Source organism: Chrysemys picta, chromosome 10, assembly GCF_011386835.1.
Source record: "Chrysemys picta bellii isolate R12L10 chromosome 10, ASM1138683v2, whole genome shotgun sequence".
NCBI lineage: Eukaryota > Metazoa > Chordata > Testudines > Emydidae > Chrysemys > Chrysemys picta.
In genome coordinates this window covers 24,855,938-24,872,218 of record NC_088800.1, presented here as the reverse complement: position 1 = coordinate 24,872,218, position 16,281 = coordinate 24,855,938, and the positions used below count along the sequence as shown (strand labels likewise).

Genomic DNA, 16,281 nt, shown 5'->3' with positions numbered 1-16,281 from the left:
CCCCTTCCAGCTTTCGTCAAGCTTCGAAGCTCTCTCTGGCAGGATTGTCTCTTTCTGTCTGTATGTACAGTGCCTAGCACCATGTGGTTCCAATTCTGCTTGAGCCCTAAGATGTTGCTGTAATACAAATAATCGTAATGTGTCCATTTGAAAGAGAAATTTTGCTCTTTTAATCATGCATTCCTGTGTGAGTGTGACTGAGGGACTGAATCTTTTCTGCCATAGAATTTTTTTGATCAGCCAAAGATTACAATTATGTGGTGTGTGGCCCATGGTGATTTACAGTAGCAAGAACAGCCAGAATGTGTGTTGGTTATTCAGAACTACTGTTATCACGATGAGAATCCAAGAGGAGCTCACTGCTGCAAATTGCTCTGAAAATATGAGAGAGTTTTCAAAATATCTGATTCTTGTGTGAGAATTGTAGCTGCCTGTCATAACAGACCAGCCTTTCATATTCAGTGTCCTATGGAGCACTGCAACTGGGAACACTGTCATCTAAGTGATTCCTTACTATGACTAAGAGTTTGGTTCTTGAGGGTGTCTTTTGTATTCTAGCCTCTCAATAAAATTACAAGTCTGACACTTTGGCCTTTGTATCCAAGATTCATTTGTTCCATAATGAAACATATTTACAGTTCTTATTTGCATGTCTGTAACTGCTATAGGATATTATTGAGGCAAATAGCATAGGAAATTTCAGTGAAGGATTAGACATGTATAAGAACAAGAATAACAACAGAATTAATACTAGCTAGTATAAAATTATAAGGACATTCCATACTCGTTCTTCAGGACATATGATCTCCATCTACCCTATCCCCATTAAGATCAGGGAGAAAAAAAATCCATGGCATATTGCACAGTTAGATGGCTTAATGGGGATTGCATGCTGACCTCTGCGATTGATCACCCTTCAAGGATCAGGTACTTCTATGGGTAAGAGCCAGTCAGTTTCTCAGATATGACAGGTGAGGAGTATTTCCAGAACAGACCAAATCCTAGAAGAGACATAAATATACAAAGCTATACATTAGAGTGCTGCTTGGAAATCCCTGTGTAGATAGCCAAATGACTCACCTGTGTTAAATTTCAGCACCACAGTAGTATAACAGAGTATGTGCAAGGCACTGCAAGACAATGTGTGTACATTGTTCTAAGGCAGGCTTGGGCAAACTTTTTGGCCTGAGGGCCGCATCGGGTTTTGTAAATTGTATGGAGGGTCGGTTAGGGGAGGGGTCGTGGCGCGGCCCTCATCTCCTATCTCCCCTCCACCCCCCCGGGACTTCTGCCCCATCCAACCCCCTCATTCCCTGACAGCCCCCCCGGGACCCCTGCCCCATCCAACCACCCTTTCTCCCTGTCCCCTGACTGCCCCCAGAACCCCTGCCTCTGACTGCCTCCTGCCACCCCATCAACCTCCCGTCCTTCCTGACTGCCCCCTGGGACTCCTGCCCCCATTCAACCCCCTGTTTCCCCCCAACCACCATCCACACCCCCGTCCCCTGACCACCACCCCGAACTCCCCTGCCCTCTATCCAAACCCACCCCCCACTCCCTGCCCTATTACCGCACTGGCTTGAGCACTGGTGGCTGGCGGCGCTACAGCTGCCACCACGCAGCACAGAGCACTGGGTCAGGCTGGGCTCTGCAGCTGCGCTGCCCCAGGAGCTCACAGCCCTGCCACTCAGAGCATTGCGCTGGTGGCGGAGCGAGTGAGCTGAGGCTGCAGGCGAGGGGGAACAGCGGGGGAGGGGCCGGGGGCGAGCCTCCTGGACCAGGAGCTCGGGGGTCAGGCAGGACGGTCCCGCAGGCCGGATGTGGCTCGCGGGCCATAGTTTGCCCACCCCTGTCCTAAGGGGATGCTATAAAATCACAGGATTGGAAAGTTTTATTTTGTATTAATTGAATCAGGGCAGTGTTGAACTGTGTGTGCTGAATGTGCAATGTGGAGTGCAGATATAACCAAAGGGCAAGAAACTGGAATAACAAACGTGACAGGGATTCCATGCTACTAGAGCAAGCAAAGAAATTGCAGAAGGCTCAGGGGATTAATGTGTGTGTGTGTGTGTGTGTGTGTGGAGGGGGGAAGTGAGGTGTGTCTTTTGTGAAGAGGAGCAGCCCCAGAATCTATTGCAATAATTGTGTAAGAATCCAGGAGCAAGCAATTCAGCCTCTGCATCCCCCTTATTGTGGTCTCATTGTTTTATTTTAGGGAACAACAGCAGAGGAAACTGCTGCATGTAATTATGGCATGCAGTGCTGGATTACTTACACATGTATTACATAATTGAAATGTTCCTCTAGCCTTTTATGAAATATATAAATTAAAAACAAATGACAGAGACCAAATTTTCTGCAGGGATCTTTGTGTGTAGTGTTTGGGCTCTCTTAATATGGCAGGGAACTCAACATGGTTTTCATTAGTGTTGGAAACCCAGAAAGCCGTCTATTGGATATATTGTAGTATTTAAAAATCAGCTTTCCTTGACCAAATTGTAATAAATCCAGAGCCCAGTGAAGCCAATGGGAATCTTTCCAGTGGGCTTGGATGAGGCCTGCAATGTGAAGATGTTACAAAAAGGTAAACGCTACTTCACGATAACCCCATAGGCCCCAGCAACATTTTGTTGTTGTTCTTGCATCTTGGTCAGTGTTCAAACTGAATAATTTGCAGATGGGGCATAAAAGCCTTGTAGGGTGATCAAGGGTTACCCTAGAAATATTATCTACCATTTTGGGTAGTCTAGTGCATTCCAGAGAAAAAAGTATTGCTCTTCAGTAGTGTCTCGGCGGGGGTTGTCTCTGAGGAGAGAGGGAGGAATGCTCTCAGGAGCATGGAAATCCCTGCCCCTCCTACCTCATTTCAACCTGATGATAAACATAACAAAGGAATCGGCTGGTAGAGGGGCACTATAGTAGAAATGCGGGAGAGATTTATGTATGAAACAGAAGAGGAGAGTACTTTGCACATGTGAGTTATGAGGAGAATATTTTTTATGAGATGGCAAAGTGAAGCCCAGATTACAATGCTACTGATCTTAAGTTTACAGCCAAGTAACATGAGAGAAGGCTAAATCAAACAGAATGTGGAATTACATGTGACAATGTGAGGGAGATTATTAAGGAGCCTGATGCAGCAATAGGAAAAGCTGTGGACATTTGTAGAGCAGCACAGAGAGAACATATCAAATGCAGTCCGCACAGGGCGAATCTGTTTAAAAACAAACAAACAAACAAACAAAAAAAACCCTAAACCAACAACAAAAAACAACAGTAACAAAGAGGGAAAATAAAAATTCATACTGGAAATAACAAGAAGCAGCCACTAAAGTGTGAACATATTGATGCAAGAAAGATGCAGAATCCACTACCAGCTAAGGTTACCTGTAATTAGCCAGAAATGCTTCCAGTGGTGGATGAGCTGAAAATAAGCCTAAAGGCTAAGAATCCTTCAAAAATAAAGTTCAGGTGGCAAAATACACATGAATTTGTTGAAGAGGAGACGAAGAAGAAACAACAAGGTCTAGAAAATGACAGGGTATTATGAAACATTGCAACTCTTGTCAGAATCACTCTAGGAATTCTAGAAGATAACTGAGATAAGTGAACATTCTGTATGGGCACCCACAGCACTACACAGAGGATGTGCTGTTCACTTCGAAGCCAATACTTGAAGCCAGAGAGCTCTCTCAAGGTTACTGTTAACAGTCTACCCTGATGCAATGCTGAAATTGTTTAGCTCTAGCTAAGTGCTTTTAAACTGGTGATTGGAGTAAAAGGCATAACTCTTGGAGGGCAAGGGTGGGCAAACTTTTTGGCCTGAGAGCTGCATCGGGTTTCGTAAATTATATGGAGGGCCAGTTAGGGGAGGGGGTCATGGCCCGGTCCCCACCACCTATCTGCCCCCTCCACCCCCTCCCTTGGGACTGGTGCAGAAGCTTGGCCAGTCTCAGCCGGGGGCAGAGACAGTGTGAAGGGCTTGGCTCGGTCCCTCCAGACAAGTGCGTCTTGAGGGAGCCTGGCTGGGGCAGGCCCTGGCCTGGCTGATCATGCCATTCCCAAGGGGCCAGAATGATTCCTGGCTGTGGGACTCAGCCCGGCAGACACAGTTGCTTCCCAGCAAGGCTGGTGAGTGCGGCCGGGAGGCAGGGCTTGGGGGAGTGGGTCTGGGGGAGTCTGGGGGGTGCTGGGCTGTGAAGAGGCAGGGAAGATCTGTGTGTGTTGGGGCACTAGGGAGTGGGGGTTCTATGTGGGTGGGTACTGGGCAGTTGTGGTGGGGCTGTGGGCAGCGGTGGTGTTGTGCAGGGCGCTGTGCATTTGTGGGTGGGTCTGGGAGGCGCTGGGCATAGTGGGTCCAGGGGGCTTCTGGCCCTAAGGAGTCAGGGGTGTTGGGCGGGGGGAGGCTGTGTAGTGTGGCATAGGCCTGTCCCTGAGGGGAAGGGGCATGTTGGCAGCACAGGGCCGGGCAGGCCACTATGTGTCTGGCAACTGCTGGTTTGTAAATAGTGCCCTTGCATTGGGCAGAGCGGGGCTTCCCCTGCCATGCCCCATTGCCTCTGGCTGGCCCCTCGCTCCGGGGACTGACCTCCCTGTGCCATGCTCCATTGCCTCCATGGGGGCCCACAAAAATGTTTGGTGCCCGCCCCACAAAAGGTTAATCCGGCCCTGCCTCTGTTAGGAAGGTGCATTATGTAGTCCTGTGGTATTATGCCATTGTGTCTCTCCCTGATGCATTCAGCTGACTAGGAGGAATTCTGTGGGTACTAGCTGTATTCTAATGCATGCGATCGTTTTTAGTGTTTTGAAATATATGTGCTTATGAGAAGCAGCACACTATTGGCAGCAGCCGTACATGGGGAGGGTGGGGAAAAATTAAATTTTGTACGGAACCAGACTATTTTATGTGTAAATTTCAGGTAGGCTTTAAGCCTGATTAGCTGATTTTGTGTTGTTTTGTTTTGTTTGTTTGTTTTAAATGGTAGCTTGTTAATGTCATGAGCCAAAAATGAGAGAATGCAGTGTGGATTAGCAGATATAGATAACCATCGCCATCTGAGAGGAACAGGTAGAGCCTCTGGGACGATTGAAAATGGTACGTTTCTTCTTGGCCACAGGTGCAAACAGATAGACTAGGTGCAGTTAGGACGCTGAGCTTCATGTTTATGCTGGTGCTCAAGAGTTGGATATCCTCTGTCAAGGTGAAGTCAGTGTTCCGGCAAGCCCTTGTCTTCCCCAAATTATGCCCCCCCCCTTTTTCCTTGGAGTTTCACTTCTGCCTTCCCCATATCTGTTCCGGGCCAGCTGCTTATCATTTGCTTACTTCCTCCTAGTTAGACTACTGGAGTGAAGCATCAAATGCATATGGATATGAGCATAATTGTATAGGAATCTCAAATGAGAGCAAGAGAATCACCTATCTTGTAAGGATTTTATATGATGATAGTACATGATTTGAGCTTTTATCTGAGGCTGTCAAAGTGCATTCAAGTAATTAACAATCGCAAATCTATTGAGAAGTAGATAAGCAGTATTACACCCATTTCACAGCTGCATTAACTGAAGCTCATAGTGGTTGAGTTACTTGTCCACTGGCATATGGCAAAGCAGTGGCAGGATTGGAAATAAAACCCAGGAGTCCTGACACCTTCATCAACTTAATACCTGTTTCTCGGGGCCAGGTTGTCTCAAACCATGCATTGCTGAAAAATTGAAAACCAAGGGTGGCAACCACTGCTTCTACACTTAATTTTGTAGGTGTTTGTGAATATAAATGCAGACCCTTAAATAGAACATGGGATGCACCTCGTTGCTTAGCGATACAAATGAGTACATGCTGAGAATGACAAATAGTTACCCAAGGTAACATTTGCATCTGCAGGAGAAAGAAATCATTTAGGTGCTCAACATGTTAAAGTTGCATTAATGAAGACCGTACAAAATCTTTGACGTGCAGCTTTTGGTTCCAGAAGGAAAGATCTCCTGCAAGATAGGCACTGGCTATGTGATGTGAATTGCTTCTGCCATCTTCACTCAGACATTCTAAACTCTCCTATTTTAACATCTGTTTTTGGGTGCATCTTTTCTTGCAGAACTATAATTTAATAGGCCATATCAAGATTACATATAAATAATTGACATTATTCATTTCCATGTGGTTTACGGTAATTTAACAATAAGTTCCTTTAGCTAAACAAACCACAGTCCCCACAAATTCCAAACGAGGCAGAACTCAGGTAGGTTATCCTGAGTAATGGACATAGCTCCCGTTACGTGTATAATTTTAAAATGTCAGAAGTGGCCCCCGAGATGTTATAAGACTGTACATGTGTGCAATTTGTGTGGACAGTGGTTGTTTAGGTAAGGAGCCCAAAGAAACAATAGAAAAATAGCAAAATTACCTCAAGGGAGTATTTTTAAATGTTTCCTCTGCAAAAGGTAGTAAATATTTTTATTAAAAAATTGCATGGAAAATTCATTTGACTTTTGAATAATGCCAGAGTTTGTCCCTGATCCAGCAAACACTTACGTGAGTTACTTTAGTAGTCCTGGTTACTCACTCATGAATGTTTGTAGAAGGAAAGTCTTGGAGAGTGAATTCAGTCATTAAAGTGTAAAATAACTTAACCTTAACTATGGAATAGTTTGGAGCCTCAAAAATAGAAACATGTTTGTACAGATGTGTGATTTGAGGATTGGGGAGATCACAGTTTGAAGGGAGCATGTGGCTGATCCTAAACTTGTTGGCTGTGCCCGGTTCAGGAGAATAAGAGAGCATTTAACAGAGGACATAGGAATAGTAAGATTAGTAATAATTGAAAAGATTTGTGATGTGTGAGATGAATTCTGGTCTGGAGAGTATTGGGAGGGAAAATACATTAATGTTTTATAAATCTCCAAAATGTTTTCATTTAAATGGAGAGAACCTACCCTTTAACCTTGTTCTTAAACTGATAATGAAATGCAGTCTCCCATTTGGGATACATACTCACTTTGACATACCATAATAATCTGTTGCTATGGAGAGGAGTGTGGAATTGCTTAGGCTTAAGTCTTTATAAATGAGTAAATGCTAACCAAAGGGAATGGGTTACCAGATGACTGTATTGTTAAAGGTAGATGTTTTTGTCTCTGCCACAGTGTGTACATTTGCTGCTTTCTTTTCATACAAGTACCATACTTTATATTTAAAAATAAGCCAATTATTTTGCTGCCTCCTTCCTGAATTTTAATTGTGTAGACCTGTTTCAGGTCAAGTATCAGAGTATATTTTATTTTGATCTTCTGTCTTGTGTGTGCCAAATTGTTGTTGTTGCCAGCTTCTGTGTTATTAATAATATGAGTCAAGAATAGGCTTTTTGGTGGCCACATGCCAATATGTAATAATGTGAGGGAGGTTTGGACTGTTTAAAGATATTTTTTTCTTAAACTTTGCATTTTCAATGCAAAGGGAGGTGTTAAGCAGTTAAAGTTATGTAGTGTTTGCTAGATGTGTTCTGCTGGTACAGGGTGGGAAAGTGCTTGGTAGGCAGTAGGAAGGGGTCACATTTGTGGAGAACAGAATGTGCCCTGGTTAGCATGTACAGCACAGCTCAGAATAAATGCGGGGGGGGGAGTTCTACCCAAACCTTCCTCGTCAGATCACCACATCCCCTTGTGGGGAAAATAGCATAGGCAAGCATGAAAGCCAGGCTGCTCTCCTGGTATCCTTGAGCATTAGATGGATATCCGAGTCTAACTCACTTGCTATACTCTCTTGCCCTCTGTGCACAACTCAAGATCAGGATTTGACCCCTAACCTTTGAAATACTGTGTGGTTCAAAAAAATCCATTTTTGCAGCTAAATTATTTTGGCAACAAACTTTCTTTAAATTGCATATTTTTCTTTAAAATGAATCAAAGCTAAATCAATTTAGAATATTGACAGAGTTTGAAGACTCTAGCTTTGAATTGATCTGAGTTGAAGTGGTCACAGGACTTGTAGATGTTAAACATTTGTAACTTTAAAACTACCACATCAATTGTCTTCAAACTTAATACAAAACTAAGTGTTAAATCTAGAAAACTGGCTTAGTAATTATAAAGTTGTTTGCTTTTAAATTAATTAAATGCATCATGAGCTGAGATAACGTTAACAAATATTCTCTCTAATTCCTGTCTATCTAGGGTTGCCAACTCTCACTGGAGCTATTCTGGGAGATTTCCCCTCCCCCCCCACATAACGTAAAGTCATTTTCTTAAAATATCCTATTAACATCTCCAGGATTGCTTTCAATAGTCACCTGAAGATTGATGCCGATTCTGGGAGACTCCAGGCCAATCCTGGAGGACTGGCAATCCTAAATCCATCCTTGTCCAACTGCTTGCTGCCTCTTAACTTGTCCTTTCTTGTCTCTGCAAAGCCTCCCAACCCTCGTGATGTCCCCCCAAATTGTGTTTTTTTAGAATGTTTTTCACAATTTACATTGTTCAGTTACAGTAGATTTAAGGTCTGTGAGTTTAAGCTGAAGACATTTCCAAAAACCCAATTTTGGGGGACAGTGAAGTTGATCATGGACAGGAGCTGTTTATGCTGCTTTAAAGATTTCTTTTTTTAAACTGTGTACTTTTAAGGATATATGCAGTGCGTACACAGGTTTGGAGAAACATGGTCAGGCCCTGAATCTGCAAGTAGTTCCACACGAGTGAACCTCTGGACCCTGCTGGCAACAGCGGGGTCTTGGGCTGACTGTTATCTGATCAGTGAACAGTGTTACAAATGCTCAATTTGCTAATGTTTGGCCCCAGTTGCCCTTGGTTGGTGTCTTTTAGTTAAAACTAGTTGTAGTCATTCTTTAAAAAATAAATGCAAATTAATTGTACTTTTAAGGACCCAAAAGTCAGCAGTACAAGTGTAAAGGTTGTATGCATAAATCTCTGCTTCCGTGTACGCATGTATTATGATAGTCTTTAAAAATCTGATGACACAGAACTTCTCAGTGCAATGGAATAATATCCCATTCAACCTTAAATATATATGTATCACCTCAGACAGCACTACACTACATGCAAGATAAAACCAGTGCACAAAAATCATGTAAATAAAGAGTAGAAAGTTAAGCACATCTAGATTAAATATATGTGAAATATAATAACATACAGTAAAATAGTGGGTGCTGAACTGTGTTACCTCAGCATTGTATAAACTTAGTCTCTTGCATTTCCAATTGCATTAACATACATACTAACATAATTAACACAGATATTTTTGCCATTAGTCACATTATAATTTCTCTTATTTTTTAAGTTGAATATTGCTGAAAGGCAGACATTACGAGAAAAATGTTGTTGTGCAAATACCTATGACTGCAACTTAAGTGTTCAGAAAGTAAGAAGTCAGAACACATTGTGGACCCAAGGCTGGAGTGGGAGATAGATTCAATAGACTTGAAAAGCAGTTAAAACAATGATTAGAGCTTGGAGAAGTAAAAAACATCATACTTACAATACTATGTTTGAGTCTACTAGGAATAGAAATTATCAGACTGGTTTTCACTGGATTATATATTGAAATTTTAAAGATAGTTTACTCAGGCAAACATAAAGAACGAGGAGTACTTGTGGCACCTTAGAGACTAACAAATTTATTTGAGCATAAGCTTTTGTGGGCTAAAACCCACTTCATCGGATGCATGCACATCTACCAATGTGATATATGCATCATGTGCCAGCAATGCCCCTCTGCCATGTACATTGGTCAAACCGGACAGTCTCTATGCAAAAGAATAAATGGACACAAATCAGACATCAAGAATTATAACATTCAAAAACCAGTCGGAGAACACTTCAACCTCCCTGGTCATTCAATTACAGACCTCAAAGTCACAATACTCCAACCAAAAAACTTCAAAAACAGACTCCAACGAAAAACTGCAGAATTGGAATTAATTTGCAAATTGGACACCATTAAATTAGGCTTGAATAAAGACTGGGAGTGGATGAATCATTACACAAAGTAAAAACTATTTCCCCATGCTAATTTCCCCCCCCCACACACTGTTACTCACACCTTCTTGTCAACTGTTGGAAATGGGCCATCCTGATTATCACTACAAAACTTTTTTTCCTCCTGCTGATAATAGCTCACCTTAATTGATTACTATAGTTACAATTGGTATGGCAACACCCATTTTTTCATCTTCTCTCTGTATATATATCTTCTTACTGTATTTTCCACTGCATGAATCCGATGAAGTGGGTTTTAGCCCACGAAAGCTTATGCTCAAATAAATTTGTTAGTAACTAAGGTGCCACAAGTACTCCTCATTCTTTTTGCTGATACAGACTAACACGGCTACCACTCTGAAATCAGGCAAATATATCATCGATTTCACATTGCCATAATGCAATTGCCCAGTGAACAGTGCATTTGGGGATATGGCAGTGCAATGGGAATATTTATATTTTAAACTTAGTTTCATCACATTTTAAAAATATAACTATTTAGTCCTATTAAGTATAACAATCCCCTCCCCCTTTTCACAAACCTAAACCATGTCCATTTCAATTAGTAGTCAAGCAGCCAATAGCACTGAAAGCATTGTACCTCAAAAGCTTCTCTCTTCTGCCAGCAGAAGTTGGTCCAGTACAAGAAATTATCTCATCACTTTGTCTCTAATAGCACTGAAAGACACATGTTAGATCTCACTTACTCTCCTCCTCTATCAACTTCAGATTTTTTTTTTTGGAGGGGGTTTGTCATATTTTTCTGAAAAAGCTAATGTGAGAGACCAACAAGAGTGTAAGAGAATGTTAGAGAGAAAAATAAAAGGTGCATAAAATAACTTGAAATTGCTGAACTGGATACATTGGTCTTCTTCTGCTTATGCTGAAACATGGTATTTAGAAGATAATATAGTTAAACATCTGTATCAGCTTTTGCAACCAGGGGCTGCTAACAGGAAGTTTCGCAAGGGAGTTCTCCAGGTGAAGGAGGAGCAATACAGCACTCTTTTGGGGTGACTGTCTGTAGTGTGTGTTTGTTTGTGTTTGGGGGTTACTTGCTGTGTGCTGAGCTTGTGTTTGTCAGTCTGTTTGGTTGGTTGGTTGGTTGAAGGACCGTGTGCTGTGGCTGGCAGTTGGAAGCTGTGAGCTTCAAAGGAAGGTTTGAAAGCTAGAAGCCTTAATCAGTGGGCGGGGCATTCATACAGGCCAGGGCTTTATAAAGCAGTGCACAAGCGACCAGGGAGCTTTTGCGACCAGGGGCTGCTAACAGGGAGTTTCGCAAGGGAGTTTGGGAAGGGGGCGAGGGTCCCTTGCCTGTTCTATCTGTTTTCCCTTTATTCCCCTTAAAACCTATAAACCAACCACATTCAAAACTTCTTGCTTAAACAACCCTTTCAGCGGACAGGGGGCTGCAGACAGAGGAGTTTGAGAGGGAGTTTGACAGAGGGAGGCTTACGATGGTTAGGAAGACCCGCAACACCTGTGCCAGCACTGCTTCTGTCTCCTCCACCTGTGCCTGTAGCCAGACAGAGCGCCTGAGCATGGATGCTTCTCCCCAGATCCTGGTGTGGTTTTGCAGAGACTGTAACTTGCAATTTCCACTTACTGATATCCAGGCTGCGGGGGACCATCCAATGTGAAAGGTGCCTGCTGGTGGAATCTCTCAGGCAGCAGGGGGGAGAGCTACAGGAGGAGGTGGCTAGATTGAGGAGCATCCGAATCCACGAGCAATTCCTGGACAGTGTCCATGTGGAGACAGCTGAGGTAGCTGTCCCAGTACACAGGACTACTGATACACCACTGGTGGAGAAGGAGATGGCTCAGGGTGGACACTGGCAGCTGGTTACTTCTGGCAGCAGGCAGTGCTCCACCCCTGCTCCGAACCCTCCCACCGTGGTAATAGGTAACCGTTGTGCTCTTCTTGATACAGGAGAGAAGGAATCACCCCCTACAGTAAAGGAGGAGAAGCCTCCTACCCCTAAGGCTGGGAGGTCTGCTGCCACCACTGCGAATAAGAAACATAGGGTAGTGGTGGTTGGAGACTCTCTGCCCAACTGTCGCCCTGACATTTCATCTTGGGAGGTATGCCGCCTGCCGGGAGCCCATATCTGAAATGTTACGGAGGCATTGTTGAGGATTATTCAGCCCTCTGACTACTACCCCATGCTACTCATTCATGTGGGCGCAAATGATACTGCGAGGTGTGACACTGAGCGGATCAAGAGTGACTACAGGGCTCTGGGAGTACGGGTGAAGGAATTTGGAGCGCAGGTGGTATTCTCTTCAATTCTTCCTGTCAAAGGTAGGGGCCCGGGCAGAGACAGATGCATCATGGAGGTGAATGCCTGGCTGCAAAGATGGTGTTGTCAGGAGGGCTTTGGCTTCCTCGACCACGGGATGCTATTTGAGGAAGGACTGCTAGGCAGAGATGGCGTTCACCTTTCGAGGAGGGGAAAGGCCCTATTAGGACACAGACTGGCTAACCTAGTGAGGAGGGCTTTAAACTAGGTTCGACGGGGACAGGTGAGCAAAGCCCACAGGTAAGTGGGGAACATGGAGACCTGGGAGATGGATGGGAAATGAGAGGGAGTGTGGGCTATATTGGCAGAGAGAAAGGAGGGTCAGGGCAAAACTGGGAGGCAAGGTCAAACCAGTATCTTAGATGCCTATATACAAATGCGAGAAGTATGGGTAATAAGCAGGAAGAACTGGAAGTGCTAATAAATAAACACAACTATGACATTGTTGGCATCACTGAAACTTGGTGGGATAATACACATGATTGGAATGTTGGTGTGGAGGGGTACAGCTTGCTCAGGAAGGATAGACAGGAAAAAGGGAGGAAGTGTTGCCTTATATATTAAAAATGTACACACTTGGACTGAGGTGGAGATGGACATAAGAGACGGAAGTGTTGAGAGTCTCTGGGTTAGGCTAAAAGGGGTAAAAAACAAGGGTGATGTCATGCTAGGAGTCTACTACAGGCCACCTAACCAGGTGGAAGAGGTGGATCAGCCTTTTTTTAAACAACTAACAAAATCATCCAAAGCCCAAGATTTGGTGGTGATGGGGGACTTCAACTATCCAAATATATGTTGGGAAAATAACACAGCGGGGCACAGACTATCCAACAAATTCTTGGACTGCATTGCAGACAACTTTTTATTTCAGAAAGTTGAAAAAGCTACTAGGGGGAAGCTGTTCTAGACTTGATTTTAACAAATAGGGAGGAACTCGTTGAGAATTTGAAAGTAGAAGGCAGCTTGGGTGAAAGTAACCATGAAATCATAGAGTTTGCAATTCTAAGGAAGGGTAGAAGGGAGAACAGCAAAATAGAGACAATGGAATTCAGGAAGGAGGATTTTGGTAAGCTCAGAGAGCTGATAGGTGAGGTCCCATGGGAATCAAGACTGAGGGGAAAAACAACTGAGAAGAGTTGGCAGTTTTTCAAAGGAACACTATTAAGGGCCCAAAAGCAAGCTATTCCGCTGGTTAGGAAAGATAGAAAATGTGGCAAAAGACTGCCTTGGCTTAACCTTGCATGTTCTAAAAAATAAAAAGGAGTCATATAAAAAATGGAAACTAGGACGGATTACAAAGGATGAATATAGGCAAACAGGAATGCAGGGGCAAGATTAGAAAGGCAAAGGCACAAAATGAGCTCAAACTAGCTACGGGAATAAAGGGAAACAAGAAGACTTTTTATCAATACATTAGAAGCAAGAGGAAGACCAAAGACAGGGTAGGCCCACTGCTCAGTGAAGAGGGAGAAACAGTAACAGGAAACTTGGAAATGGCAGAGATGCTTAATGACTTCTTTGTTTCGGTCTTCACCGCGAAGTCTGAAGGAATGCCTAACATAGTGAATGCTAATGGGAAGGGGGTAGGTTTAGCAGATAAAATAAAAAAAGAACAAGTTAAAAATCACTTAGAAAAGTTAGATGCCTGCAAGTCACCAGGGCCTGATGAAATGCATCCTAGAATACTCAAGGAGCTAATAGAGGAGGTATCTGAGCCTCTAGCTATTATCTTTGGAAAATCATGGGAGACGGGAGAGATTCCAGAAGACTGGAAAAGGGCAAATATAGTGCCCATCTGTAAAAAGGGAAATAAAAACAACCCAGGAAACTACAGACCAGTTAGTTTAACTTCTGTGCCAGGGAAGATAATGGAGCAAGTAATTAAGGAAATCATCTGCAAACACTTGGAAGGTGGTAAGGTGATAGGGAATAGCCAGCATGGATTTGTAAAGAACAAATCATGTCAAACCAATCTGATAGCTTTCTTTGATAGGATAACGAGTCTTGTGGATAAGGGAGAAGCTGTGGATGTGGTATACCTAGACTTTAGTAAGGCATTTGACACGGTCTCACATGATATTCTTATCGATAAACTAGGCAAATACAATTTAGATGGGGCTAATATAAGGTGGGTGCATAACTGGCTGGATAACCGTACTCAGAGAGTTGTTATTAATGGTTCCCAATCCTGCTGGAAAGGCATAACAAGTGGGGTTCTGCAGGGGTCTGTTTTGGGACCGGCTCTGTTCAATATCTTCATTAATGACTTAGATATTGGCATAGAAAGTACGCTTATTAAGTTTGCGGATGATACCAAACTGGGAGGGATTGCAACTGCTTTGGAGGACAGGGTCATAATTCAAAATGATCTGGACAAATTGGAGAAATGGTCTGAGGTAAACAGGGTGAAGTTTAACAAAGACAAATGCAAAGTGCTCCACTTAGGAAGGAAAAATCAGTTTCACACATACAGAATGGGAAGAGACTGTCTAGGAAGGAGTACAGCAGAAAGGGATCAGGGGTTATAGTGGACCACAAGCTAAATATGAGTCAACAGTGTGATGCTGTTGCAAAAAAAGCAAACGTGATTCTGGGATGTATTAACAGATGTGTTGTGAGCAAGACACGAGAAGTCATTCTTCCGCTCTACTCTGCTCTGGTTAGGCCTCAGCTGGAGTATTGTGTCCAGTTCTGGGCACCGCATTTCAAGAAAGATGTGGAGAAATTGGAGAGGGTCCAGAGAAGAGCAACAAGAATGATTAAAGGTCTTGAGAACATGACATATGAAGGAAGGCTGAAAGAATTGGGTTTGTTTAGTTTGGAAAAGAGAAGACTGAGAGGGGACATGATAGCAGTTTTCAGATATCTAAAAGGGTGTCATAAGGAGGAGGGAGAAAACTTGTTCACCTTAGCCTCTAAGGCTAGAACAAGAAGCAATGGGCTTAAACTGCAGCAAGGGAGGTTCAGGTTGGACATTATGAAATAGTTCCTAACTGTCAGGGTGGTTAAACACTGGAATAAATTGCCTAGGGAAGTTGTGGAATCTCCATCTCTGGAGATATTTAAGAGTAGGTTAGATAAATGTCTATCAGGGATGGTCTAGACAGTATTTGGTCCTGCCGTGCGGGGAGGGGACTGGACGCGATGACGTCTCGAGGTCCCTTCCAGTCCTAGAATCTATGAATCTATGAATCTGTTGAATGGGTCTGTTTCTCTAGTCTGGATGGTGCTTATTTTTCCTTTATAGTCTAGTTGCTGGACTGTTCTGTATCAGGCAATATAGCTTTTAAAGTCTACACTTCAAGTTACATGGCAGTGCTAATGGGTATTAGCTATTAGTGTCTGAATAATACTAGCAGGCCAGTGAAGTAGGTAGAAGCTGTGATTTGCAGAGGCAAGGCTAGGGAGAAAAAGAGAAGGGGGAGTGATCAGTGGCTTCTTTACTGAGGAGATAATTGACAGCAGGCTGAGTGCTTCAATGAATATGGAACTCCAAGCCCTTCTTTATTAGAGAAATAGCACATCAAATAAAAAAAAAAACAGGTTTCCTTCAAAAGAATTCATGCCCCCAATTGCACAGCCAGAGTCCTGTTTTTTCCTTTGCTATTTGATCACTGTTAAATTATTGTATAATATATTTCTGAATGTGTTTTATAGAGTGACTTTTTTTCTTTGGGAATTCATTGGTACTGTGTTTCATAGATGTGTCAGGCCTGATTCTCATTTACACTAAGGCAGCTTTACACCACTCTGGCAGAGGCATTAATGTAACTGGGACTCAAACCCACAGTGATTTATTTTAAAGAGTGATGTTTTCCCCCAGGCAGGGTAACAACTTTCTTTTGATTTTGTAGGCAGGTATTAGCTTCCTAACTCCCAGTAATGTTGCTGAGTGTGTAGCCCTGTACACTGAGATAAGAACATATCTGTAGCTGCACTTATTATTGCATTCTGCTTTCCTCAAAAGACTCACTTACATACACTCTTTGGGACAGAC

At 43.2% G+C, this 16,281-nt stretch overlaps 1 long non-coding RNA gene across 1 annotated transcript in view; it reads left to right on the top strand.

Annotated features, from left to right (window-relative positions):
- Positions 1–3,972: 3,972 nt before the first annotated feature.
- Positions 3,973–16,281, top strand: part of LOC122174057 (uncharacterized) — a 246,653-nt gene continuing 234,344 nt past the window's right edge. Inside the window, exon 1 of the long non-coding RNA XR_010590713.1 lies at positions 3,973–4,131. This is a non-coding gene — a long non-coding RNA (uncharacterized LOC122174057). The remainder of the gene's footprint in view (positions 4,132–16,281) is intronic.